Genomic DNA, 8,305 nt, shown 5'->3' with positions numbered 1-8,305 from the left:
TAACCCTAACACTCACCCTATCCCTAACTCTAACCCTAAAGTAAACCTAACCCTAACGCTAACCCTAAACATATACCTACCCAAAGGCTAACCTCATGCAAACCCTAATGGTAACCCCACAACTAACCTAACCCTAATCCTAACACTAACCCTAAAACTAATCCTAAATCTAACCTCTTGTCTTAGGGTAACCATAATTTTAACCTTAACCCTAATCCCTTACCCTAAACCTAACACTATCCCTAAATTTTAATCTAAAACGAACCATAACCCTAACACTAATCCTAACAAAACTCTAGTGCTGATTCTAATCCTAAAACTAAAGCTAAACCTAAATCTAATTCTAACCGTAACCCTAACACTAACCCTAAATCTGAACCGACCCTAAAACTAAAGTTTATTGTAACCCTAATTCTAACAATAGGCTTAATTTTTACTGGAACAATAAACGTAACGCTAATCCCTTAGTCTAATACTAACCTTAAACGTACCCCTAAATTAAACATAACCCGAAACCTAACGATAATCCTAACCCTAACCTATACTACTCTAATTCTAACCCTAACACTAATCCTAAACCTAACCCTAACCTCTTATTCTAACCCTAATCCTAAACCTAAACCTAACCTTAAACTTAATCCCTAACCCTAACTAAACCCCTAAACCTAATCCTGATCCTAACCCTAAAAGTAAAGCTAATACTAAAAATAATTTAACCCTGAACCTAACACTAAACCTAACCCTAAATTTTAAACAAACAATAACCCTAAACCTAACCCCTTATCCTAAACCTAACCCTAAATCTAACTTTAAGTCTAAATCTAACCTAACCCTGACCCTAATGTTAACCAGAACCCTGATGTTAACCCTAAAAATAAAGGTAATGCTTACCATAATTCTAAACCTAACTCTAACGATAACCCTAATCCTGATACTAACCCTAACACTAAAGCTTATCCTAACCATGATTCTAACCCTAACCCTAAATTTTACACTAATAATAATTCTAAACCTAACTCCTTAACTAACACTGATTCTAACCTTAAAACTAGAGCGAATAATAACCCTAATTCTAAACCTAACACTATCACTAACCCTAATCCTGACCCCAATCCGAAAACTAAAGCTAATTCTATCCCTAAATATAACCTAACCGTAAATATTACACTACCGATAATCCAAAAGGTAACTCCATACTGTAAACCTAATCCTAACCCTAAATTTAACTCAAAAACTAATCCTAAACATAACTTTAACCCTAAGAACAACCCTTACTTAAACCTAACCCGAACCCTAATAGTAATCCTAACACTAACCTAAGTATACCCAAAACCCTAAACCCTAACCCCTTATTGTAACCCTAACCCTAAACCTAACCGTGATCCTAACGCTAACATTAAAGTTACTCCTAAATCGACCACTGATGCAAACCCTAACCTTAACCCTAAACTCATACGCTAAACCTAACCCTAAACATAAAGCCAACCCTAACTCTAACAATAATTGTAACCCTAATTTACTACAATCTAAGCCAAACCCTAATACTAACACTAAGCATAAACCTAACCCAAAGCTAAACCTATACTGACACTAAATCTAACCCTAACACTAAACCCAAAGCTAAACCAAACCTAACCATAACACTAACCCTAACATTAATGATAACTCTAATGTCTTACCCTAAAACTAACCCTACCCCTATCATTAAACCTAACCCTAACACTGATCCTAACACTAACCCTAAATCGAAAGCTAACTCTAAACCTAACCCCGTACCTTAAAACTAACCCTAACACTAACCCTGATTCTAACCCTAAAAATAAAGCTAATCCTTACCCTAATTGTAACCATAACCCTAACACTAATCCTAACCCTAAATTTTACACTAACATTAATCTTAAACCTAACCCATTAACTTAAACTTAACCCTAACCATAACTTTAAACCTAAAACTAATCCTAACCCTATACTTAACCCTAATATTAAAGCTAATCCTGATCTTAACCCTAAAATTAAAGCAAATCCTACCCTTAATTCTAATGCGAACCCTAAATTTATACTAACAATAACATGAAACCTAACTTCTTCCCCTAACCCTAACCCTAAAATATAGCTAAATCTTACCTTAACATTACTCGTATCCCTGAGCATATCGTTAATCTAAACCTAACGTGAACAATAACGGTAACCCTAACACTAATCTAACACTAACCCTAACCCTAAACCCTAACTTTAACTCTAACCCTAACCTTAACCATAACCCTAAACCTAACCACTTATTCTAACCCTAACCCTAATCCTAAACTTAAAGCTAAACCTAACTCTAACACTAACCCTATTCCTAACACTAACTCTAACCTAAGCCTAACCCTAACCCTACCCTTAAACCTAACCCTAACCAGAACCCTAAACCTAAAACTAAACCTAAATCTAAAGCTAACCCGTATCCTAACACCTACCCTACCAATAACCCATACGGCAAATGCTAAACCTAACCCAAACTCAAACTCTAACACCTTACTTTGACCATAACCCTAAAGTTAAACTTGCCCTAAACCCTAACCTTAACAATAACCTGAACCCTCACCCTGATTCTAAACCTAAAACTAAAGCTAATCCTAAATCTAATTTTAAACCTAGGCCTAACAGCAACCCTAACCCAAAATTTTACACTAATCCTAACCCTAAAACCTAACCCCTTCATCTAATCCTAACCATAACCCTAAGTTTAACCATAAAACTTACACTTATACTAACCTTAGCTCTAACGTTAACCATAACCCTGATCCTAATACTAAAATTAAAGTTTATTGTAAACCTAATTCTAACTCTAACCCTAAAACTAACCATAACCTTAAATTTTAAACTAACAATAACACTAATCCTAAATTCTATCCTAAACCTAACCCTAAGTCTAACTTTAAGTCAAAAACTAACCCTAAATCTAACCTTAAACATAACATTAACTAGAACTCTGATCCTAACTCTAAAACTAAAGATAATGCTACCATAATTTTATACCTAACCCTAATACTAACTCTAACCCTCTACCTAAACCTAACACCAAAGCTCATCCTAACCCTAGCAGTAATGTTAACGCTAACTCTAATCCTAACCTAAACATAACCCTAATCCTAAAACTAACCCTAAACCAACCATAAACCTAATATTAATCAGAACCCTTCTCCTAACCCAAAAAATCAAGTGAATGCTAACCGTAATTATAAAGCTAACCCTAACTGTAACCTTAACCCTGATCCTACCCTAACACTAACACTTATCATAACCCTAATTCAAACCCTAACCCTACATTTGACACTAACAATAACTCAAAAATTAACTGCTTACGCGAAACCTAACTCTAACATAAAGCTAATCCAAACCATAACACTAACCCTAATTCTAACCCTAACCATAAACCTAAACCTAACTCCAGCTGTAACGATAAACCTAACCCTATACTAAACCTAACTCGAACCCTATCTAAAACATTAACCATAACTTAACCTAAACCATAACCCTAACACCGACACTAATCTTAACTCTAAACACTTACCCTAACCTCACCCTAACCCTAAGCTAACCATAAACCTAAACCTAATTCTAAACCTAAAGTTAACCCTAACCCTAACACTAGACCTAACTATAACCCTAAACAAAACAGTAACCCTAACCCTAAAATTCACCCTAACCCTAATCCTGACACTAAATCTAAAGCTACTCCTAACCCTATTTTTGACCCTAACCCTAACACTAATCCTAACTCTAAATTTGACACTAACAATAACCATAACCATAACCGCTTACCCTAAACCTAAGCCTTATCCTAACTTTAACTCTAACAAACCCTAACTCTAACCTTAAACCTAACATTAATTCTAACTCTGATCGTATCCCTAAATCTAAAGCTAATCCAAACCTTAATTCCAACTCTAACCCTAAATTTTACACTAACAATAACACTAACCATAACCGATTACTCTAAACCTAAACGTAAACTAACAAAAACCTAAAACCCTAACCCTAAGCTAAACCTAATCCTACTCCTGATCCTAACGCTAAAACTAAAGCTAATCCTAAATCTAACCCTAACCCTAAAACTAACTCTAACCACTTATGCTAACACAAAACCTCAACCTAAAGCTAACCCTAATTCTGACACGAACCCTAACTATAACACTAAACCTAACTCTAACACTAACTCTAACCTAAATCTAACGATAACTCTAACTTTAACCATAAACCTAACAATCAGCATAACGTAACTTGACGCTATCTCTAACTGTAACTCTAAAGCTAACCCTAACGCTAACCTAATCATAACACTAACACTAACATTAATCCTAACTCTTCTATTTTACCTTGAACACAACCTTAACCCTACCACTAATCCTAACGCAAAATTTTACACTAACAATACCACTAACCCTATCTTCTTACCCTAACCCTAATCCTAAACTATAGCTAACCCTAACTAACACTAACACTTTCCCTAAGCATAACCCTAACCTACACTAACCGGAACCCTAAACAAAACCATAAAACTATACCTACAGTAAACCTAACCCGAAATTTAACGCTAAACCTAACACTAACCTAACCTAAAACTCACCCTAAATCCTAACCCTAACCATAACACTAATGCTAAACCTAACCCTAAATTCTTATTATAACCCTAACCTTAAAACTAACCCTAACCTACCTTAAATCCTAATCCTAACAGTAACCCTAAAACTAACCCTGATCCTAATCCTAAAAATAAAGCTAATCTTAACCCTTATTCTAACTCTAACGCTCAATTTTAAATTCCCCCAGTTTAAACCCTAACCCAATCCACATACTTCACCCAAAACCTTCAAACTCACGTTAGCTCCTATATTCAAAGTAAGTCGCAATTCCTAAACTCGCCTATACTAACTTTTAACTTCCACACAGTAAATCTTAACTCCCTACTTACTAAACACCCTATCCTTTAACCATAAGCTAACACTGCACCATATAACACAAAACTATAACCTAACCCTAAATCCCCCAACTCAACTCCCCAAATTATATGGTAGGAATAACTTCTAAACACCAACTCAGGCGTTCTCAATCCTAATCGGGAACTTAAGGTCTTATTACAATAGTAGCTCCTAACTTATTCCTAATTCCACCATAACCTCCTAACTTACTAACATTTCAATTCAAATTTAGTCTTTGAATTTTAACCTTTATTTGAAATATACCCCTAACATCCTAACCCTACCTAAACTCCAATTTACCAACCAACCATAACTCCAACCCTCAACCTAAGACTAATTGTAAGTCTAACATCTTACCCCAATACTAACCCAACCCCAACCTAAACCTAACCCTAATCCTAACACTAACCCTAACACTAACCCTAACATAAACCTAAACCCAACCCTAAACCTAACCTAAACCTAACATTAACCATAACCATAACTAATGCTAACCCTAATCCTAACCCTAACACTAAAGCTAAATCTTATTTCTTACCCTAACCCTCACTCTAAACATCACTGTAACCCTAACACAACCATAACACTAAAACTATTCCTAACCTAACTGTAACCGTAATCCTAATCCTAAACATAACCTTACCCCTACCCTAACCCTAAAACGAACCGTAACCCTAACCGAAACCTAAACCTAACCCTAAACAAAAAATTAACCTTAACACTAAATTTTACACTATCAATAATCCTAACCTTAACCCTGACACTAATCCTAACCCTAACCCCAATTTAACTCTAAAACTAACTCTAACCCAAACCCTAACCCTAAATCTACTCTACCCTTAAACGTAATCCTATCACTAACACTAATCCAGATCTTTACCCAGAATCTAAAGCTAATCCTAACCCTAATTCTTACCCAAACCCTAAATTTTACACTAATAATAACCAGAACTCTAACCTCATAAACTACCCCAACCCTAAACCTAATGCTAACCTTAACCATAACTGTAACACTAAGACTAACGCTAAGCTTAACCCTAACCCTAACCCAAACCCTAACTCTAACCTAACCCTAACCCTAAAACTAACACAAACCTTAAACGAAACCCTAAGAGTAACCCTAATTCAGACCCAAACCAAAAATCAAAAGCTAATCCTAACCCTAATTCTAAACCTAACCCTAAATTTTACTCTAAGTATAACCCTAACACTAACCCCATACCCTAACACTAATCCTAAACCTAATGCAAAACTTAACCATAACAGTACCTCTAACCGTAAACCTAAATCTAACCTTAACTCTACCCAACCCTAACCCTAAACTTTAACCCTAATCCGAATCGAAATCTAACCCTATTTCTAATTTAACGATAAAACTCACACTAACTCTAACCCTATTCCTAAATCTAACCCAAACCTTAACCATGTTGCTAACACTAACACTAACACCAAACTAAACCCTAAATCTAAAGCTAATCCTAAGCCTAATTTTAACCCTAACCATAATTTTACGCTAACAATAAACTTAACCCTAAACCCATATCAAAAAACTAACCCTAAAACTAATGCTAGCCATAACCCTAACAGTAACCCTAACACTAACCCTAACCTTAATCTAAAACTACCCCTAAACCTAACCCTAAACTAATTCTAACCCTAATCTTAACCCTATCACTAATCCTAACTCTAACCTCTTACCCTAAACATAAGTGTAAACTGAACCCAAAGATTAACGCTAAACCTAACGCTAACCCTAACCCTAACATGAAACCTAGCCTAACCCTGACACTAACCCGAACCCTAATCCTAACCTTAACCATAACACTAACTCAAACCTTAACCCCTTCACAACACCCTATTGCTAAACCTAACACTGATCCTAACCCTAAAGCATAACCCTAACCCTAACCAAACCTAATCTTAACTGAAACACTAACCGTAACGCCAACACGAACTCCTAAACCTAACCGTAACCATAACTTTAACCCTAAACCTACTCAACCCTAACCCCAACCTAAAACTAACACTAACATAAACCCTGAAACTAACCCAAAAACTAAAGCTAATCCTATTCCTAATTCAAACACTAACCATAACAATAATCCTAACCCTAAATTATAAAGCAAAATAACACTAACCCTAAAAACTTACACTAACCTTAACCCTAACCCTAACCCTAAAACTAATCCTAACTATAATATCTTAAAATAAGTCTAACACTAATCATAAGTGTAAACCGAAACCAAACCATAACGCTAAACCTAGCCAAAACTAACCCTAACCCGTACTTTAACGCTAAACTAAACCTAACCCAAACCTGAACCCTAACCCTAACCCTAACCCTAAACGTATCTCTAACTTTAACACTAAAGCTACCCCTAACACAAATGTTAACACTAAAATTAAGCCTATTCTTGATCATAACCCTTAAACTAAAGCTAAACTCACCCTAATTCTAAAACAAACCCTAATTTTACACTAACAATATAACCAACCCTAACCCCTTACCCTAACCGTAACCCTAAACTATAGCGAACACTAATCCTAACACTAACCCTATCCCTAGGCATAATCCTAACCTACAATAACCCTAAACCTACTATAACCATAAACCTACCCCTAAACTGAACCTTACCCGAACTCTAACATAACCCTAACACTAACCTAACCCTAATACTAACCCTGAACATTAACATAACCTTAACCCTAAACCTAATACTTACCCAACCCTAAACTTAAACCCGGAGCATAACCATAACCTTAACGCTAACCCTGATACTAACCCTAAAACTGAAGTTAATCCTAATCCTAATTCTAACCCTAACTATAACACTAACCCTGAAATTAAATTTTAATCTAATAACCCTAAACCTAACTTCTTATCATAAACTTAACACTAAATCTAACTTTAAGTCTAAAACTAACCCAAACTCTAACCCTAACACTAACATTAACCTGAACACTGATCCTAACCCTAAAACTAAAAATAATGATAACCTTAATTTTAATCCTAACCCTAATACTAAATCTAACCCTGATACTAACTCCAACAGTAAAGCTTATCCTAACCTTAACACTAAACCTAACCTTAACTCTAACCCTAACCTCAACCTCACCCTAACCCTAACACTAACGATAAAAGTACCTCTAAACTAAACCTTACTTGAACCTTAACAGTAACCCATTCTCTAACCTAATCCTAAGACTAAACCTAACCCTAATCCTAATTCTCACCCTAATCCTAAACACGAAACATAACCCTAACCCTAATACTAAAACTAACCCTGATCCTAACCCTAAAACTGAAGCTAATCCTAAACATAATTGTAAACATAATCATA

The 8,305-nt window shown here is 35.5% G+C and overlaps 1 long non-coding RNA gene across 1 annotated transcript; it reads right to left on the bottom strand.

The window, feature by feature from the left end:
• Positions 1 to 1,915: 1,915 nt before the first annotated feature.
• LOC120617086 (uncharacterized) lies at positions 1,916 to 6,035 on the bottom strand. The gene is made up of 3 exons (XR_005656768.1): positions 5,292 to 6,035; positions 3,035 to 3,045; positions 1,916 to 2,275 (listed from the first exon to the last, which is right to left on the bottom strand). It is a non-coding gene; the product is annotated as an uncharacterized LOC120617086 (long non-coding RNA).
• Positions 6,036 to 8,305: the final 2,270 nt, after the last annotated feature.

The sequence above is a fragment of the Pteropus medius genome, unplaced genomic scaffold, assembly GCF_902729225.1.
Source record: "Pteropus medius unplaced genomic scaffold, Ma_sr-lr_union100, whole genome shotgun sequence".
Taxonomy (NCBI): domain Eukaryota; kingdom Metazoa; phylum Chordata; class Mammalia; order Chiroptera; family Pteropodidae; genus Pteropus; species Pteropus medius.
The sequence above is the reverse complement of the archived record's forward strand: the minus strand, read 5'-3'. Positions and strand labels throughout refer to the sequence as shown.